At 44.7% G+C, this 21342-nt stretch overlaps 1 protein-coding gene and 2 long non-coding RNA genes across 6 annotated transcripts in view; 2 read left to right on the plus strand and 1 right to left on the minus strand.

Moving 5' to 3' along the window:
- LOC124276596 overlaps positions 1–21342 on the minus strand; it is a 210787-nt gene that overhangs the window by 18146 nt on the left and 171299 nt on the right. Inside the window, exon 1 of one of the 4 annotated variants that reach the window (XM_046712250.1) lies at positions 19283–19441. The exons of the other annotated variants lie outside the window; for them this stretch is intronic. The gene's annotated coding sequence lies outside the window, so the exon portion shown is untranslated. Of the gene's footprint in view, positions 1–19282; positions 19442–21342 lie in introns of those variants that run through there. 4 annotated transcript variants of the gene reach the window in all.
- On the plus strand, positions 146–20898 carry LOC124276706. The gene is made up of 3 exons (XR_006898630.1): positions 146–326; positions 3639–3641; positions 20888–20898. It is a non-coding gene; the product is annotated as an uncharacterized LOC124276706 (long non-coding RNA).
- On the plus strand, positions 2243–3286 carry LOC124276692. Its single transcript, XR_006898623.1, has 2 exons — positions 2243–2907; positions 3157–3286. It is a non-coding gene; the product is annotated as an uncharacterized LOC124276692 (long non-coding RNA).

The following is a 21342-nucleotide window of genomic DNA, read 5'->3' on the forward strand; positions in this document are numbered from 1 at the left end:
ACATTATCTATTTAATGAATTATGCATGTTTATAAATATATTAATACAAAAATATCTCACCTGTACATCTGTACATTATCAATTTAATGAATTATGCATGTTATAAATATATCAATACAAAAATATCTCACCTGTACATCATGTAGCCATATTACTTTTAAGCCGTACGTATCATGGCTTGGTATATCTGCAATATTGTAATCTTGGGAACCAATAAAAAAAAGAAAAAAAAGGAAGAAAAGTATACCTGTATGGGATAGTGATCAGATATACTGTAAAGCTGATGGTTATCTATGGCGTAACCAATGACATTACATCTATGCTCTGTGTTGACAAAAACATAATCAATCATAGTTTGGATATCCCTAAATTTCCTTGTATAAGTATATAATGTAGGACATTCCGTTCATGCAAGGCTCGAAGGAGCATTCTCGATCTAGACACACACAACTGTAACTCTCTAACTTGTGACTACTTAGAGAATAGTTGTATTTCATGTAATTTGTATATATTTATATATTTTAAATATATTATATTTATGCAATGGTCAGTATCGATGACGTCAAATCCTCCATTTTCATGTTGTATTATATGTTGCATGGGAGCGGTGTTAATAAAAGCAGTAATGCTTGTTCACCAATCCCAATTCATCTTCAGGAATAGAAATATGTTTAAATCATTCTCGATCTAGATTTCATATATTTACAGTCACGTAGATCTGTGTTAAAGTCACCGACCAGGACAGTCTCACCGTTATATGAATGTCTGTCATAAGCCTCAAAGAGGGTATTCATTTTGTCACTGTATACACTGTCCAAGACATTGGTAGATGAAAGACGTGCACCAATGATGTGGATCGGAGTCTTATACGTAGTTAGCTGCACACCAATCACATGATCACTCCCCGGGATGTGCAGACTAGAGGTGGAGTAACTATCGTTTTCCGTACAAACATAGCGACTCCTCCTGCTCCTCTGAGTGAGGAGTGATCAGTCTGACACTTAACATACACATCGAAGTCTGTATGTAGATCTGTAAGGAGGGATAGCTGATCCGTGTGTAGCCATTTTCACTGATAAACATCACATCTGTGCAGTCTAGTTTGGTGTTGATTTCGTCTAGACACGTAGCGGCACCCCTAACGTTCCAAGTGATAATACGGGAGAGCGTCATTGCCATAAGTAAAATGTTCATGACGTTCTTCATGGTCATTATTGTCTGTTATCACCGTACCATTGTTGCTTTGGCACCCACTCACGACAGTTGACGTTTTCGGGCCAGAAACAGTCATCATCTGCTATGACGTCAGCACACTTACTGGAGACAGCTATCCTGATGGTGTAGGTTGGGTTGTATCTGCTGTCCCAATGTTTTAGCAGCACAGTGTTCGTGACAGTAACACCACGATCTGATGCATACTTACAGATAGCATCCTTCACAACGTCAAAAGGTTCGTCAGCACGAACGTAACTGAGCACAAAACGCCTGTTGTTACTTCTGTGTACTCAAGTGAATGCACGTTTCCAGTGGTTGTTGAAAGTAACTGTAACATCTCTTTTGTCTTGTTTGTTGTCATTACTCTGTCCAGCAGGGTGTGTTGATTGCTGATCACATTGCTTGTCACCATTGCTTGAGTATGTGTCTGTGATTATGCAATCGCTTGTGTTTGTGAGAGAGTTGCGTGCTGCTGGGTGTATCTGGATGGCTTGGTGTGGTGTTGTTATATAAAGCTGGCTTTACAGATTGGCTTGGGAGATGATAGCCAGTCTTAACACATTCTGAATACATGAGCTTACTTCGTGTACTCATGCAATAAATTTGTCCATCAACTTCACGTACATTTTTGTCGATACGAGTTATGGTCGAATCCAATGTATCTTTTATGACTTGGAAATCAATGTCTTTTTGTTCAAGCTGTGTCTGTAACTGAACAACTTCTGCCTTGAGTGCTTTCACATGGGCCCGATGGCGTTCATTTTCAATCTCGACACGTCTAGCGTCATCTCTCTTACACTCATATGCGCCAGTAAGTTGTAACATGTCAGAGTTGTATTTATCTCGAAAGTCCTGTAGCTCTTGGGTTACATACTGAAAAATCTTCGTCATGTCTTCATGCATATGCATCATTTTAGACAGAACACTACATATTATATCTTTGTCTCGTTGTCTGCTGCAGCACTGGTACACTTTTGTCGAGATAGAACTTCGTTCTGTATTACATGTGCAGGCACACAGCCTTTGACAAACATATACAGCAGATATATATAAGATGCATATTTTGTCGAGACACTCTTAGTTTGTCGTTTTATTCTCTTGATCAAGACGCCGTCTGGAAAATCATCACATTGTGTCTTTGCCACGTCATATACAGACTGTCTTTTGAAGTTTAGACCAGATTCATCATTATCAAATTTGTCTATAAGCTTTCTTTCACAAGTTTTTCTGTCACATTATCCTAATATTTCATCAAGTTCTTTAATGATATCGTAGTCATGGTCATTATGATCTTGTGTGTCATATACTTGTGAAGAGTTCTTGTAAATGCAAGGTTTCTTTACATACATTTCAATGTACAAATTCTTTCAAATGTAATTGTTTACTAAGTTGTGACAATTGGTGTTTAGTTTTTTATCCATGGTGGTCCAATAATTAAAACACTTAATTAATATCTAAAGTTCATTTCCATTTAAATCCTTATCAGTCAAAATTGTAAACAATGTGGCCCAGTAAATTTCCATTACCCTGTGGCCTTCACCTTCATGTGTGATGTCAAAGCTCACAGGTCACATCATGACCTCTCCAAAGCTCATGCATTTTGGAGCACATGCTTACCAGTGTGTATTGGACCTCCATGCTGCCTGGTTGTCACCCAGCTGACTGTAAGCTGAACTATGTAAAGACACATATGTGAGTACTTTACCCTTTCATTGCTAATTTGTACTATCTCTAAATTACAATGAAATTGTATATATGCCAAAATGTTAATTGGTTGTGCAAAAATTGTTAATATATTTCACACAATTATGTGTAAATTTGTAGTTGTTACTTTTGCAATTTCAATGTATTCACATATCATTCGAATGAAACATTGAATGTTATGTGCTATGAAATTTGTACATTTTTCTGAATTTCATCGAAAGCCATTGTTTGTTGTAGTTTTCTGAACCTCATCAGCTCATCAGCAACTTTACTCTTCAAGTGAACGCAATAATATTCATCAAGTCCTCAGCAGCAGCCATTTATTATGAACTGTAATTTCTTAAATATCAATACATTAAACCCTGTTGCTGCGAGTATCAGTTTTTGTGTTCTGCATTAACAGTTCTGATCACTCATGCTTGAAGTGTGTAAATAGTATATTTACCAGACTGGTTTCCTTAAAATCCAGGAATAGTCCATAAAATTCACACTGCACAAGAGAATGTATCCATTTCTTGAAGTAAGCAAGCGTAACTTCGAATGTTCTCAGTCACTTCAAGATCAGTCAACCGTGAGATAAGCCCGAGAGCTCCCACAGAGCACATCTGCTCACCTCAGCGTACCAAGCCAAACACAACAGTTACAAAGTTTAATTGCACAGTCGTGAGTGTTTGTGGATGTACATAGTTTGATATACAAAAATTTAACAGAAATGAGAGATGGTAACCCAAGAGTAAATAATTATAACATGTCCATTGTACTTTCCATTTTAAAGATATGATAAACTCTTTTAGCAATACCAATCAATAGTTGTACATTATCAGTTTGTAGCATGTTCACAAACTTTATCATACTTGGTCCGGCAATGACATGCTTTGGTAGATTCCTTATACTTAAATATTTTGGACAAATGAGCAAGATATGATATTCATCTTCAACATCGTTCACACAAAAAGGACACAGGCGATCGTGTAATGGTGTTTTAGGTGTAGTCCATCTACCCTTTTCAATCATCAGTGTATGTAAACTCAGTCTGAACCGTGTAAGAGCAATAATTATATCAATATGTACTAGATACTTTTCAAAATCTAAACAATCTTTAATTTGCAAATATAATCTAGTTTCACTCAACGAATTTAAATCATTTCAACATTCATCACACACATGACACGTGTTAGTAGTCATATGACACAGGTCGGCAGTCATCAGACACATGACACAGGTCGACAGTCATGCGCAACAGCCCTATAGAAACCTATACTATATTGAATACACTGTAAACACGCATACAGACCTATTGACATATTATTTCGGATCACGTATGCGTTGACAAGATGTCAAACTAATGACTACCACAACTCATGTTTGTATGTGAAGAGGAGTGAATATCTTGCTCTTGTAGATGTTATACAGTTAAAAATGGGTACGGGTGTTCGTCCACAACCAAAGCAAACCGGTTTCCACTGGTGCTGCAGGTACATTCGGCTGAGGACTGAATGATTCAGCACTCCTTTACAAGTTGATTTCAATAGTTTCAAGTCACACCCTCAATTAACATTTTGAATATAAAGTTCTCTTTATTCAACAAAGTAGGTCGCACGCTCTGGCGAGCACGAGTTTTTAAAATCCAGGTACATTCATTCAGGGTGACATAACTACCTCGTCATTGCGCGCATCATTTGAACTATGCTTTATTTTCGCTTCATGAAAGGTTTCATGCAAAATAACACGACCGCATTAAATGAAACAAGGGCTCATTCACCGTTCTGACCTGTGACATCATGCATTCATTATCATATGAATGAGTTCTCGTGCATATTAATCAGGGATCCGGCAGAGCAGCTTGTACTTCCACCAACAATACTACTGACGATAAATATGCATTGTGTACATATCTATCCACATTTATTGAACTTATTTCAGATATTATTATCCAAGCATATTACATTCATTTTCCCTTACAAGACGTAATGCTCTCTCTCTAGACATGATAGTTCTGGACCAAGTCCAACAAAAGCCTCTGCCAAATTTCAGGCCCTTGATCCCGCCACCATTACCCCTACTGCTTTTGAGACCCCCGGCACTCAAAAGCCTTTTAAAAAGTTGAAACGCCAGCGGGATACGAACGCCCAATGTTATACCTCCCAGCCGCACCACTCAACCGACTGAGCTACCGGGGACATGGCTGAAGTATCTCGGTTTAACGGGTCTATCCTAGGATCTCCACTTGCCTCTATGCCGTGTTGGCAGGAGGTAACATTGTGCTGTACGGTACGATCAATAATTCCGCTCTAACAAACCCTCTACCTGGCCCATCCCTCTAGTAGTACAAGTTAGGCTCGTCCTCTTTGATGTCCACTTTATCTATGTTGTAAGTTTTGACTGACCATATAGGATCGGTGGCTCTCTTATGGCTATCACCCTCGTGTTCTCCCGGCTGGTATAGATACCTCACTAGGGCCCTATCTGGTATCTGTTTCTCTTTCCCACGCAATGGAGCAGCCGACTCTACCACTATTGATTTTAGTTTGATAGCGTCTGCTGGCTTCTTACCAGTGAGCCGGGTGGCTTCATGGTTGAATGCCGACACCACCTTGGGTAACCTCGTGACCCATTCAGTCGATCACTTCCCCGGGTTGGCCATCTCCCTCGCATACTGATGACTGAATAAGCGTTCAGCCAAAGTCCTATTGAATCTCTCAACTATGGCCTGGCTGTGATGGGCTCCAGCCGTGCCACGCCTGACCTTTGTATCGTGTTTGTCTAACAGGTGTGACACGACACCCATGAACTCCCGGCCGGGGTCAACTTGCAGCTCTGTTGGCCACGTCAGCGGACTGCGTTTGTATATGCGTTCGAATCCTCTGGCTACCTGGGCTGAGTCTTTCGAGGTCAAGGGTTCGGCTTCCTTGTAGCGACTGGCCATGTCCACGATGGTTAAGGCATACTTGTACCTCTTGTCGTTGGGTAGGAATAGGAGGTCGGCCTGGTGAATGCTATTAGGTATGTTAATACCAAACTTCCTTCTAGGCACGTAGCGTGGTGGTGGCAAATAGATCTGCCACAGGGCTTGTTTTTCAAGCCACGCTTTGGCCTCCTCCGGCGGTACTCGTGCCATTTTAGCCAGCTTATCTACAGCGCTAGCTCCTTTCCAGTACCCACGTGGGCTATAGTAAATAGCCTCAAACTTTCTCTGGTTCCGTGACATATATACATCTATGTCCTTGGTTCAATTTTCTCATGCCCGTACGCGTACGTGTTTATCCCATCAATATCTATCCATCGGTGACAGGGACGTCTTGTTTATAGTCAGTCCGTATATCCTATGCCCATCACTTCTAAGTGTGTTCATTTTACGTCTAAAGGTACGGGTCTTGAACAAGGCTTCCTTGAATCTGGCGTGTTTGATGTGTTGTTTCACCACATACTTCTTAACACCCTTCGCCTTACGGATCTCACCATTGTCGGCCTTCAGTATGGAGTACATCTTAGGCCTCAAACCTATGTACTCGGCTATGGGCGTGCCAGCACACTCGTCCTTCATCTTACCTAGGACCTTTTTATTTACCGTGCTGTGTATGGTATGGTCCTTGGGGTAGTCGCTGGTGTCGTACAAATCGAGGCGTTTCTTCATGTCCTCGTACAGGTCCTCGGTTCGAATCTCCATCAGCAGGGAATCCGTGTCAGTGTACAGCACTTCACACCTGTCGTCGTACTGTTTCTTCAGCTCGTTGTAGTAAAAGTCGTACATCAGGTGTTTGGATAAATCGAGGATGCTCATCCCCACGTAAACAGGCCGGTTGAATTTGATGTGGCTTTTCTTCATGTGTAGGGCAACTAGGTCATCGGTGAATATTTTGCTACGGTTGAATGCCGGACTGGCTATCAGCCTCCTGAGCTTGTCTTCCTCATTCGACTGAACCAGCTTCACGGTCACGCGTTTCCTCAGGTTCTCCATAGTCTTACCAAATACCGAGTTGTTCATGAGCTTGTAGAGGTTTTTCTCAAAGTCACTGGTGGCAAGCTTTCGGAGGTCTGTGTTCATTCTGATGTATGGTTCCATCCATGGGCTCTGGTTGAACACGAGCACCCTGTGTATTTTGGTCAGCCTCATACCCAACGACAGGTACAGCTGTAGGTTGCGATAGTGAACGATGTACTTGGTCTTATTCATTAAGTTGGGCACGAGTTTTTCAACGTCTGCCACCCGCCCACCTAACAAGTTATGTTGGTACTCCAGTCTGGGTTAACTCTCATACGTTCGGGGGCCAGGGGGTAGCTGTTGTGTGATGTGTGTAATGCCTTGGGGTATTCCAAGTCAACCTCAAGGATATAACCTTTGTTCGAATCTGGTGAGATGCTCATAACATCGACCTTATGTGACTCCCATTGGAATCCCCCCTGTGGGTAGATACTGGCTCATAGCCCAGCCGTACAGGTTGTTGGCGTCGAGGTAGAGAATATGATTGGTTGGCTTGCTTGGGTCGTAGCCCTTCACGTATTGATTATTTGCTTTCGCATATCGTTTGGTTGCCATGGAGATCCCGCATCCCAAGCCTTTCTCAATGAATAGGTGCATGTCATAATCTGTAAGCAATTCCAACTTAACTCCGGTCTTTTTCAACAAGGCATCCCACGACAGACCTGGGCTGGTGTAATACCATGTGGGGTCGAGTTTATACTGCTTGAAACATGTCCGCCTAAACGTCTCAAACACGTCGGCTAACAGCAGTACATCTGTCCTCAAGTACAGGTCGTGATAGTCACCCAGATTCTTACAGCCTAGTTTATTCCATACACTAATAGCGTGTGAGTAATCGTCTTTGGATATTGCCGAGTCTGTAAGATTGCTGTAAAATTCTCTGATGGGGGGCTAGTCTGGTTTCGGTGAACTTGGCCCAGCCATCCATGTACTCATAGGGGTACACACCCTTCCTCATCAGCAGGGGTCTAGTCTCGGCGTCGGTGTATCGATCGGTGATAGGGAAGGTATCGTTGGCCTTGACCAGACTGTCGAGTGACGACAGGAGGAACTGAACCGAGTCGATGAACCTCAGGCCGTTTAAGCTGAAGGAGATGTATCTCTCCATGATGCACGTCAGGTTGCCATCGATTTTAGCGATGGCATGCATGATTAAGTGAGAGTCGTACCCTCTCAAGTTGTGAAAGACCACGGGGATGTTTATTGTCTTAAGGGTGATTCTAAGCTTGAGGTTACACTTGCTGTGAGCGGCGCCTCTATACTTATCGTTCACGTGGCAGTGATCTCTCACCGAGTCGCCGTTCAGTGGTGAGTCACACACGTGACAATTAGTGCTACAGGCGTGAGCTAGCCGGTCGGCTTTGGTCATACGCATGGAAGCGACTGCATACAGTGCATTCCTAATAATTTTTTCTTCCTCCTGCAAACACTTAAGAAATTTTTCAGCCGCGTCTGGGCCCCTATACACTACAGGAGCTTTCGTTTTCCCATCACAACGGACGACTATGTATCCAAACCCACAGGCTTCATGCTCCTGTGTTTTGTGTGTGAAGCTCTCACCTGTGGGTAGAGCATTGGGGATACCCCCGGCAGCCTCAACAGGTTTGACCAAGGCTTCAAAGTCGGCGTATATGATATAAGGCACAGACATTTGGTTCTTGTGGTTGTCAAATTTTAGGATATTATCACCTTCCTTAGGCATGTCGACTCGTATGGCCGTCTGTCCCACACCTTGGCAATCCTCCCGGTGGGATTCTAATAAATCAGCTCGGCTGAAACCGTGCAGGCATCGCACACAAAAGTGTTTTTTCCCAACGTGTTTCGACTGGTCGTGCAACAACCGACTGAGATGTTTTATCCACGTGTAGTGATACTTTTCACGTCGTTGGATCATGAATATATTGATAACTTGGCGACCCTCCTCCCCCAAAACTGGGCTTACCCTGTGTACTATTTTTGCGTTGCCTTCGTGCCCAAAGACGTTATAAGCTAGATTATTCTGTTTTTCTACTTTAGTGATCTGGGATATGGGGGTTGGTTCATCTATACCATCCCAGTTGAGCCCATCATCTTGGGGATAGCTAGAAAGCTTGTTCGGATGAGTGTCAGCTGGAAACAAGGCTGACCTGGTAGCTACCCTCAGGCAATCGTCTCCTCTATTCTAGACGTTGACCATGGCATGTTTTTCCCTATAGTATGGAGGCAAGTTTAGGTATGACCCACCTCTGAACGGCACGTAGTTAGCTATGTCTAGATAGACATTATCGATTTTATCTACAGCCCACCCGGACCCCAAGTGTGTGTAGCGTTCTAGGTATTCTCGTATCTACTGAAAACTGGTATCGATTGATGCGTCTATGGTCTCTGTATGCGTGACGACCTCTTGCCTACTTCGGAAGTAAGGCTGAACGTACTCAGTGACACAATTTCCCTGTTTATCGAGTGACATTTTCACTGTGACTTGAAATTTTATACTTTCCAGATCGTTTAGTTCCTGGTTGACTTTATCAGCTATCAGAGGCTTGATATCTGTGATGTCTATGTTCCTATCAACATGCATGCGCCAGCCTCTCAAATAGTTGCCTACAGCGCGCTCAGTGCACATGAACTGTAGGTCAATAGCTCTATTCTGCCGTAATAGTTCTACAAGCTGTGGTTTCCTCATACGGGAATAACCACCTAACCCAAAATTACGTACCTCAGCTTTTAATTGTTTTACAGTGGGAGGTTTTGCTACGGGGGCATGTGATAACAATGCGACTAACCCGGCTCTCCCCAGGTTGGAATAACCCCTGAGCCCAAGCTGTTTTGCTTGGACTTTTAATTGTTTTACCGTAGGAGGGGCTTGTATGTTAAGTAATCTCAACAATGCTGGTTTGGTCATTCGAGAATAACCAATTACACCTCTCTCTCTTGCGATCTGCTTGAGCTCGCGAATAGTAGTCATAGTTGCACACACACCTAAGAAAATCAATCTCTAATTGGGCTGCCATAAAGGTAAAAAATAGTGAGGCGCTCATAAAATCACTAGATGGGCCGTTTCAATCCAGTACTTACACTGTTGGATATAGTATTCCTTGAAGTTGAGTCTTGATGTCCCGCCCACATGTGAAGGGGTGAGTATACTTAACACCCTCTTTAATCCATGCTACTTCCAATATGACCTGAAATCTGAAGCGTCCCCATAAGTTCAGTTCATCTTTGAGTATGTTTTTGACCAGAGATTCGATGCCGGGTATACTTTCCCCGGGGTCAATTTCCACAAACATAGTTATCTTTAGGTGTGCACAGTCTCTAATTGGGGGTCTATCCTGAGGAGGCGCCTACGTTCTTTTATGTAGGCCTTTTTATTCTCGTAGATGAGGTGATGTCTAACTACATTTGCCCCCGTGAGCTTAACATAGGCAGTAGTGCCCTTTAACCCCTATACAACACACAGAACACGAGTAGTTAGGGCTTCCCATGTGGAAACAACAGTACCCCTCAGTCCTGCATCTCCTACCACAGGCTTCTTTCTTCCCCATAAGTATGTATTCGCATCTGTACGGAGCAGGTCTCATCTTTAGCATACTTATATGAGTATTTAGTCTAATTGTTTCGCAACCAACACAGTCGCTGCTATCCCCAGCGCGACAAAGACCAGTTCACGGTTCATTTGCCCCTTGGATGGTGTGTAGTACTGAGCGAGTGTGGGCTGATGTAGTGATTCCAGCTGTTTACCTGTTAGTAGGTAGTATTCTCTTGCTGCGTCATCGACATCGTGGAATATTTTAACGGCATGGCTCTCACGCCTGAGTTGTTCGTTAATGTAATCGATCCTCTGGAGACGTTTTTTAGCGTACTCGGATTGTGCCGCCTGTAATCGTTCTACATCGAGGTTATGTCGCTTCCTTTTTTGCCTGTATTTCAGCTGCGTGTGACTCTCGTAGTTTCGAGAAGAGGAAATTACTCCCGGAAAATGCTAAGGCATTTACTAACGCACCACCAACCATCATGGCAATCGTAGCCATCCTATATTTACTTCATAATATTTTCAGGTAGTATCCCTTGTTTTACTAGGATGTCCTTTGTAGCCATCGCCATACCAAGGTTCATTATGAGCATACCCATATCCTGCAGGTTGAAATCTAGCTTGATAGTCGGTTGTTTAAGCACCATTTTGGTCAACCGAGCGTACCCTACGGCTAGACTGGCGACCACGTTAGCGTGGTATGCGTCGTTGACGAACGTTTTCTCATCAGACATTATGTATATGATATAAAATATTAAATTATAACATGATATGTGGGTTGACCTCTAATTGCGGGGGCTCCCTGGGGTCCCCGGAATCCCTGTGTCGTGTATATAACCATGAGATATCCATGGCAGCAGTTACGCCTACAACCAACAAGAGTCGAGACGGGTGAGTCACCATGATAATTTTTCTGTTGGTTACACCACCGTTTTTTACCGGCAGCTACTCTCTTAGGATTCTTCTGCCTGGTGACTGTAGGTGGGGTTTCCTCCAGTTGGGGTTTCCCCAACGTGGGGGTCTGGGTCTCCCCCAAAGTGGGGGTCTCCTCCAGTTGTGGGGTCTCCTCCTGTGCAGCATCCATCTATACTATTATTATTATTTTTCGTCTCAAATTGGCAATGCTTTGCCGTGATAATTGCCGCCGTCACCGGGGCTAAAAACATACCGTATTTGTGGTACAGCTGGCAGCTGATAGAGCTCAAGGCGTGTTCAAAAAAAGGGTCTTTCTCAAGGGCCTCCCAAAAGTAAAGTCGGCGCTCCGGGGGGATGGGAAGGAAGTATGACGCAATACCAGTGTATATTTGGGTCATAGCCGATCCTATGGTCTTCGTCATCTCTGCCCCGAGTCTAGCCTCGTATCTAGCGTACAGCTTATCGATTTCTTCGGCTGACATTTTGTGAATTTTATCAGGAGTGTAGTCTCCAAAGTAATGTTTGGCTTTGCCACCAACAGCCAACGCCACCAGTCTCTCTCGCTTATCATCGTCCACTGGCACCAACAATTGTTCTAGTAATTCATCACACTCCATCTTATAATGTGATAAGTAAGTTTTAGTTTTAACAATATTATACTCAAAGCAGGTAAAACACAGGGAAATGATGGTTAAGTTGCACATGACGAACACTTCAAAAAAAGGCATAGCTTTGCTTTGCTTAGCTTTGCTTAGCTTTGCTTAGCTTTGCTTAGCTTTGCTTAGCTTTGCTTAGCATTTGCTTAGCATTTGCTTAGCTTTACTTAGCATTGCTTAGCTAAAACACCCTATAAGCCACGAGTTGGTTGGTCTTGAGCACGAGCTTAGCGTGTTTAGTTTCAACGAGCTGTTTCTTCACCCGTTCCCATTCTAATTTACTCATCACATCGTTCTCTCTCAAACACTCCTCGAACGAATCCCTGTCCTTGCAGTGAAATAAGGCCACCCATCGCGTCTGCTCCCTGAGGTCTTTCAACACCGAGTTGAACTTCTGCGTTAGCACCCAGACACTGTGATTTGCGTGTCGGCCAGAGAAGGCCAGGTACGATAGCATGTCTCTCTTTTTTGTTATCTCGCGATTAGTGCTGCAGTCGTCTAGTATGAACAGTGTCGACTCCTCTTTCAATATCTCGAGAAGAGGTTTCAATAAGTCCTGCAGACGTGTCCCCGGGTCGACTTTGTGTACGTCCGGGTCAGTCATCACCCAAGGTCTTTCCGTGTACGTTCTATTTATGCTCAGAGTAGGGCACATGATAACGATGTGGTCGAACACATCCCTGTAGTACCCCTCCAACATATCCAACACGAAAACGGTCTTCCCACAACCAGTCTGCCCACACACTATGGCGCAGTGTGGGTCGCTGAGCAAATCAATAGGCAGTGGCCTAGTAGATGGCTTGCCGCCATCAGTAGATGGCTTGCATGAATCTCCCATTGTCTATATTAAGTTGCGTGTCCATAATCACTTACAGATATAATTTCAACTTGCCCGCAACTTATCCCCTCGCTGCCGTTGTCTATGCGGCGACCGCTACCGTGCAGTTTATCGTCATCCGTGGATCGCATGTCCAACCATAGTGCGTACTTGGTGGTCAGGTATTCACCGATCTGCACAGAGGAAAGGTCCAGGTCCTTGGTTATGTCTGGGTGTTGTTTGATAGCCGGTGGCTTTTTTATCTCATCCCACTGCTGGTATGGTCTCATACCATGACTGAACAGCTGGTTGGGCACACCCTCGATGGTCACTTCCACCTTTTCAATCTCGGGGTTGAAAAACTGAGCCGGCACGTTCAGGTTGATATTCCACACAGTGTCGCTCTTATCACGCACGACTGATCTATGCCGCAGTTTGCGGTCGTACAGGATGGCCACCTTCCCCGAGTACTGGCTTTGAACCTGCCTGGCCAGCTCGGGGCTAGTGACCATGTCGAACTCCAGAGAGATGTTATCTATGACGTAACTGGCCTCATCACCGTTCGGCGTACGCACTACTTTGCTGTAGTCGTTAAACGTTAGCTCGTATTCAAGCCTATCACCCAGCGCGGCCTGGTAAAATGGCGCGTGCCCCGTTAGCAACTCGAAGTCGAGCGGCACGCAGAACCTGTTCCCGTACGCTTGAGCGATGGCCTTTTCACCGTCCGTGATCTTGTCTAACTGGTCTGCTGTGAAGCCATACCCCATGCACAACCGGGTCAATTTGCTGATACTTTGATACACGTCATTGACGCGTTCTACCTCGCTTTTCCAGAGATCCCCGTAGCAGTGAAACACGTCACTGTCGTCGATGCTCAACACCTCGTTACTGCTGATCTTGATAGTGGTTTTCTTGATGATGGCTCGACCTACGTTCCGCACTAGCTCGCGTTTGTCGTTGTCGGAGGTCTCTGACTGGCGCACGGCTCTGACGCCTAGAGGCTCTCTTGATCTTCTGAAAGGATCTAGTTTTCTACCATACATTGTTATATAAATGAAATATATAAGTTTTAATACTAAATAATGGCTGAGTACATACCTATGGATGATATGTCGGATGATAGTGCCGAGGCATTCCACAAGCAGGAGACCTCATTCACTAACCCCTTAAGGACTGAGCTTATACAGCCGGCTGTCGATGATTATTACGACACAGTTGAAAATAAAGACAACATCAAGCCGTTGGGGAGGGACTATTCCAAGTTTACCGTGGATAAGAAGGGCACGCTGCGATTGAAGGCTCACCCTGGTGGGGGCCAACTGATCCGTGATGAACTAGGCTTCATAGATTACGGTGGCGCGCGATCTAAGCTTCCCCCAAAGGTCGTCCAAGATCTGCAAGCAGCCAGGCCCAAAGGCGATGAAGGTGATATACCCCAACGTGCTAAAGAAACGTCAGACAGTATCGAAAAAATATTGGCCACGTACCATGACAAACCCCTTACCGGGGCTCGAATTTCCCCTGATGGAACTGTACGGTCTAGATGAAGCCTTGAAACATGTACGCGGAGAACTCGTGAACAACATGGGGAAACTTAACGAAATCGACGAGCACATCGCTCGCGAGAAAATAAAACTCGCCGAAGCGGATAGTGACATGAAACGTCGTATCGAGGAGAGAATAAAAAACTTGGAAGACGAGAGACGGACTCGGTTGGAATCCGCTTCCTCGAACCGGGAAGCCCTCCGATCACAGATCAGTCGAGTACGGGAAACCATCGATCGAGTCCTAAATGAGGACACCACGCTAGCTAACAGGATTCGGATCCTCTTCCGAGAGCAAGGCATCACCATCGCCAGCATTCTGACTGCATTGGGCTTCATCATATCAACCCTGGTGGTGCCATTGACAGGAGGTGCCCCCACGCCTGCCGGCGGCAGTGGCAAACCAAGTGGCGTCAAAGACTGGATAAAAAAACTCGGGGAGGCCCTGGCTAAACTGGCTGGTAAGGCTGCCGAAGCCCTACCCGGCATCCTTGGTAGCATCGTCTCGTGGCTGCTTGGAGCTTTGGCTAAAACTGCCACGTGGCTCAGTCAAAACCTGTGGGCAGCCATCGTCGCCGTGGTGGGTTTGGTGTACGTAGCGGCTAAGGAATTTTTAACCAAATAAGTCCCAAAGCTACCCCACCAACCACCAAGGCTGTTTTACGATCGATGTGCTGCTGATTGGACGCCTGCTGTTGGGATGACCCCACAGGGGGTGTGTGTTGAACCCTGGACTCCGGGGGTGGCGCCACTATACCCGTTTCACCGGTCGTGTTAACATCAGGATTTATGCCCAACTTTTGGTCCGCCGTTGGTTATGACTATTTCGTTGTTGTAGCCCACCACTTTTTTACTCTCAGTTGCATATCACTCGGAGCCATGTACAACCCCACGTCGAAGACGTAGTCAACTTTCGACCTGGCGTATTCCAACACGTCTTGGTAGCATTTGACGGCACTCGGGAGATCAAGTGGAGAATAGATAGCAATATAAGCATTAACAATGAACTGTTTCTGAGCATCGTAAGCAGGCCCCTTACCGAGGATGTTGGAAAGCATTTGCATCTGCGCAACCAACAGCGCCCACACGTACGTTCGAATCGAGTCGTTCAAGCTGATTACCCCGGCACAATTAAACCCTTTCGACGTGTCCAACATAAACTTTTTCCAGTCATCCGCTGCCCCCTGTTCGAACCTCCAGACTCGGTAATCCTTGCTGTTGTCAAAAGCCATGTAACGGTCATCCCACTCGTTGGTTGTGAGGTGATAATACGACTTGTATCCCCATTCTTTCAACTTCTCGCTGGCATCCACCAGGTGCATGTTATGAACGATGGGGATACCCAACCCGTGGTTCGGCCCTGGCAAACGCCAATCCGTCTTCAGGTTCAGTTCGAATTCGTTGCAAATACGTTCATAGGCCCGTCTATCGTACTTGTTGTTTACAGCGTTCCATGCTTTGTCCTGTGGGACCGGAGCGCGGATCTCTTTAAGAATATATGCCTGACCTGGTAGTACACGTGGAACGTGAACACAGACTGACTCAGCGGTCCACGCCGAGTGTCACACCAAATGTCACACCAAACCCCGTTGTAGCGCAGCAGACGGCGAAGTTGAGTTGATTCTGCCAGAACTGCATCGGGTTGTTGAACCAAGCATGAACTACCTTAACGTTAGTCACCGAAAATTTATACAGGCCGAACACATCTAAAAGCTGGGCATTGAAATACATCCCATCGGCGACCGCGATCTTCATGGGTGAGAAATCTACATCCAGTTTAGGGTAAAACACTCCAGGGGAGTACATTTTAAAACTATTATATAATGAGCATATATCCTCTAACATGTTCATAACACTTCCAGGAATAACGAGCAGTGAGGGCGTTCAGCTGACGCACGCGATCGATAATACGTCGGGTCAACTCGAAGTCTCACTCTGCGATATCACCTACCTACCGCAATGGACTAACATCAATGCCAGCAACAATAAGCTGTTCGTTAGTGGAGCTCGCAGCCAGATAACTGACGGCTACTACAGTGTGTGCTCGCTAAGCGATGAGGTCTTCAAACCCCTGGGAGCCGAACTCAAGATGAACGACTCAAACGGCACAGTGGTGTTAATCAACAACGGAAGAAACTCCTTGAGGTTCGGTCGACCATTGGCGAGGACACTCGGTATGTCGCCTGACGAGATAAAACCAACAACTACCGTCACAGGCATGAAGTTACCCGACCTAGTACCGTACCGAGAGCTGTACATTCATCTCGGCCAGGTGAGCACAATGTACAACATTCAAGGGGGTCACCCTTCCACTATACTGAGAGCAGTGCCGGTTTAAACTGAGAAATACAACGACGGTAGAACCGAGTCGTTTTCACCGCCGCAGTATAAGAGGTTGACTCAGGGTAACATACCTGAGCTGATAATATCGGTGTTAGATATAAATCATAATCCCGTGAATATAGGATACCTCAGCATAACGCTTCACATAAAATGACCAGCGCACAAGGGCCCGGGTTGAAAAAATGCATCAATGTGGGGATCTCCGACCTCGGGGACACACGCGGTTTCGACGCTCCCGGAGTAGATGGTAAATTGTACCCCTTGCAACTGAAAAACAACATTTACAAACGCGTTGAAGTCCCCTCCGGTGGAGCCCTAGGTGATATGGTCGATACCTCAAGAGCGACCATCAACACTCGGTACACCCTAGTCAACACTGGTGATGATAAATGGATAATATACCCATCGTTCGGGGGCAAACTGTTCGACTTAGACGATGTTGAGAACACTACCGTCACCCGAAACAAACCATGTATGCTCGTCTTCACCGAAGATGATAAGTGGGTGTTGTACCCTATAAAGACGACTGGTTTCTCAATATTAGGCTCGGCTCACCCTACGTGTTCACAGATAACAAAGACAACTACCTAAACAAAGTCGTGAACAACGGAACAATGCTAGTGGCTTACGTCCCGACTCAGAGACGTAGTGTAATCATCAGTCCAGTCACCAGTATGGCAGCCCACATGCTATCGAGTAAACCGGGAATGCAAAACGTGACATTGCAGTTGGTGTCTGAATTCGAACTCAACACTGGTCATCCAAGTCTACCTAGGGGAACCATCGCGGAATGATGTCGAAATCGTGAAGGGGATCAAACTCGGGTGAAACGACACCAGTATCACGTTTGCACAGTTTACGTGCGGGTGGGTGTCGACTAAAATACCAGTCTGCAGGGTGTCACCGTGATCGTGGAAAACACGATGTCACTTACCAAGATCTTCCTACCTGACAACATACACTTCATGGGGGTGAAATTAGTCCCTGAACTATTATCAGACAACCAGTTGGAAACTATATCGTAATAGTATTATAACAATGACCAGTCATCGTCCCAACACTACGCTTAATGATCTAGGGGACACGGAGGGATTCGATCAGCCTGGTGAGGAAGGTGGCTCTTACGTCCTACACTTGAAAAACAACGTGTATAGGCGGGCGGCAATGGCCGATCATCTACCCAAACCCACACTCGGGGGTCTAGGAGACACGGAGGGATTCGATCAACTGGCGAGGAAAACATCTCGTACGTCCTACGCTTGAAAGACAACGTGTATAGGAGGGTGGAAATAGCTGATTGGCGCCTGCACGACCACCTTTTAGAACCCAAATGGTTGCTCGGCATAACCCTCACGACACCTTACGTCTCTTTTCGTAATGGTGGACCTATCACTAGGGATATCGCTGAAATTAAGAACAGCGGTATCTTGCTTGGGGGGTTTCAATCCGACGGTTTAAAAATATTAGAATTTCCCAAATCCCAAATCACCCTGGTTACATGTTAGATGCCACCGGGAATGCACAGTTATCATTTAAGATATACTCTGGCCTACCATTTCCTAGGTTTATGCCTCCAGGCTCCACATTAATCATAATACTCTTTTTAAAAAACGTCCATGGGCCCTCATGGGACCTTTTATCTGGGGTGCAAATAAGCCTATCTGTTATTGGCTATGAAGACCACCATTGTAGTATCGTTATACGACGGGACTCGGGGCCGGGTGAGGGGTTGCTGCCCCCCTTGATAAGCTCCAGTATATTTAGGGTAAGTTCCCAAAATTTACCTATTGACCTTTCCACTATTCACCTATATGGGAACGTAGGCCTTATAAACCTCAAGTACGTTGATCGGCTATTAACTGATACCCAATTAAAAAAATATTTTATCAGATATATTATAGGCACACGGAATGGGTCTATACCCAGTCGTAGAGGAAGTAGTGAAGACCCTGGAAACTGTAGACGGGTTCCGTACGGGGGTATTCGTGGCTACCCCCGTAGTGCTAGGTATTGAAATAACAGCTGGGGTGGCAGGGGTGTTAGGGTTGGTGCTTAAGTTTACATCACGTAGACTTCATCGTAAGGCATTGAAACACAACGAGATCAGGGTTCTGGCCGAAGCAAAGCTTAACACAGTAAGTGAGCGTATTTCCACGGCACTCACAGACAACAAGATCTCGGAGGAGGAGTTTCGTTCAATCCTCTCTGAACTCGAAAAATATAACAAAATGAAACAAGAGATTCGATCCAAGTCTCGTAAGTCTGCTATCAGCGAAGACGAGAAAAAAAAGTACATAGAACAAGGGGTGAAAAAAGCCCAGCAAGCCTTTATTACGAACACCAAAGAGATTATCGGCGATTCACATGTAAAGATCGAGGTCAACTGTTTTGTGATTTATATTCTATATTGTACACAACAGGAAACTGCTTGACTGTAACGGTTTCTCTTTTTCTCATTACGGGTACAATCAAGTTTCCAAACACGGGCCTAAAGCTTGATTATAGTATGTAACCAATATTCAGGAACAGTGCTCACTTGTACCCAAGTTCTACACTGAGATGCAATGGCTAGTGTAGAACACACACAGTACTCACGTCCGACTGATGGATTCCAGTCAGTGTCATCCGATTGTGTCACAGGTAAGTCCCCACCTGATAATCACTCATGATGCTGATGGTGATGTTTGGATTTTTGTATATCGGATGATGTGTCTGTCCTAAGCCCGAGGTTGATGCATACAGCGTGAAGCATGTATTCTGAGGCGACTGCTACCACTGCGTAGAGGTCGCCTAATATTGTAAAGCAACAATCCTATTTTCGCTTTCATTTTCAAAGAAGCACAAGGCTTTTGTAGGCCAATGCATTATCCAATGTTGTGTCGAGTATTGGCTGTCACCAAGATAACCATTATAAAGGGGTTGCCTGGGGTCAGAGTGATGAACAAGAGTTAGGCATTTAGAAAGTACTGGGCCATGAGTCAGGGCAACGAACACCGCATTTGTCTGCAGTAGACAGACACATGACACAGGTCGGCAGTCATCAGACAGATGACACAGATAGGCAGTCAGCAGACAAATGACACCTGTCGGCAGTCAAAAGGCAGTCAACAGACACATGACGCAGATCGGCAGTCAGCAGACACATGACACAGGTCGGTAGTCAGCAGACACATGACATGACTGCAGTCAGCAGACACATTACACATGTCGGCAGTCAAAAGTCAGTCAACAGACACATGACACAGATCGGCAGTCAGCAGACACATGACACAATGTCATATCGGCAGACATCAGGCACATGGCACATGTCAGCAATCAAGAGACACATGACACAGGGTCAGGGATATGGAGACCGCATTTGTCGGTAGTCATCAGACACATGACACATGTAAGTAGTCATCAGACACATGACGCCTGCCGGCAGTCATCAGACACATGACACAGGCAGGTAGTCATGCGTAACAGCCCTATAGAAACCTACACTATATTGAATACACAGTAAACATGCATACAGAACTATTGGCATGTTATTTCTGGTCATGTATGCGTTGACAAGATGTCAAACTGATGACTACCACAACTCCTGTTTGTATGTGAAGAGGAGTGAATATCTTGCTCTCGTAGATGTTATACAGTTAAAAATGGGTACTTTGTCGGATGTTCGCCCACAACCAAACCAAACCGGTTTCCACTGGTGCTGCAGGTACATTCGCGCCGATAATATGTTAGGAGCATACCTTCTGCTTGACATTCAGGGAAGATATTTTCTCATGTTTTCTCTTGCCTTCTCGAAGATTGTTAATTGCATCAACCAAACTGGTAACTGACCTGATGTCTTAACGTTGAGAGAAAGTCACCATTAAAATATTTTGATACCATTTAAACATAACATCGGGTTAAACTGTCCAAGTCGGGTGAGGACTGAATGATTCAGAATATAAAGTTCTCTTTATTCAACAAAGTTGGTCGCACGCTCTGGCGAGCACGGGTTTTTTAAATCCAGGTGCATTCATGTAATTCAGTGTTACGTACAATTCAGGGTGACATGACCACTTCGTCATTGCGCGCCTCATTTGAATTATGTTTTGTTTTCGCTTCATGAAGGGTTTCATGCAACATAGCACGAGCGAGGGTTCATTCACCTTTCTGACCTGTGACGTCATGCATTCATTAAGAATTTTTCAGTGCAAACACACAAAGTGACATTCAATTCTTATAATTTCTCACTTTGATGTTTACACATACGTTTCTTACCCACTTCTACGTGATCATTGTTTACAGTGATGTGTTTTAATACCTGTAAAATGTTGTAATGTCATTCTGTTCAAGACCGTATTGTAGCGATGTGTGTATACTTGGCGACTTTTTTACACATGTATCCCAACCCTTGAAGAAATAGTTCTCAAAGTATTCCTTAAAATATTACAACAAATTCGTCAATAGGTTTGAAACTGCTTTAATAAGCATAACATCAATACAATTATCAAACAGAAACAAATATCAATAACAATATCATTTTAACAAACTGTCATTGTACCTATAAAACTATGACGGATTCGTTTGACCGCGTAATAATACACTGACCGATTTCGAAGTTGTGCGGCGTGGCGAATAGGAAGCAGATCTCGTTGGTGTATTCTATTTACTTGTGATTG

Source organism: Haliotis rubra, unplaced genomic scaffold, assembly GCF_003918875.1.
Source record: "Haliotis rubra isolate DU_JTF1 unplaced genomic scaffold, ASM391887v1 Scf1052, whole genome shotgun sequence".
NCBI lineage: Eukaryota > Metazoa > Mollusca > Gastropoda > Lepetellida > Haliotidae > Haliotis > Haliotis rubra.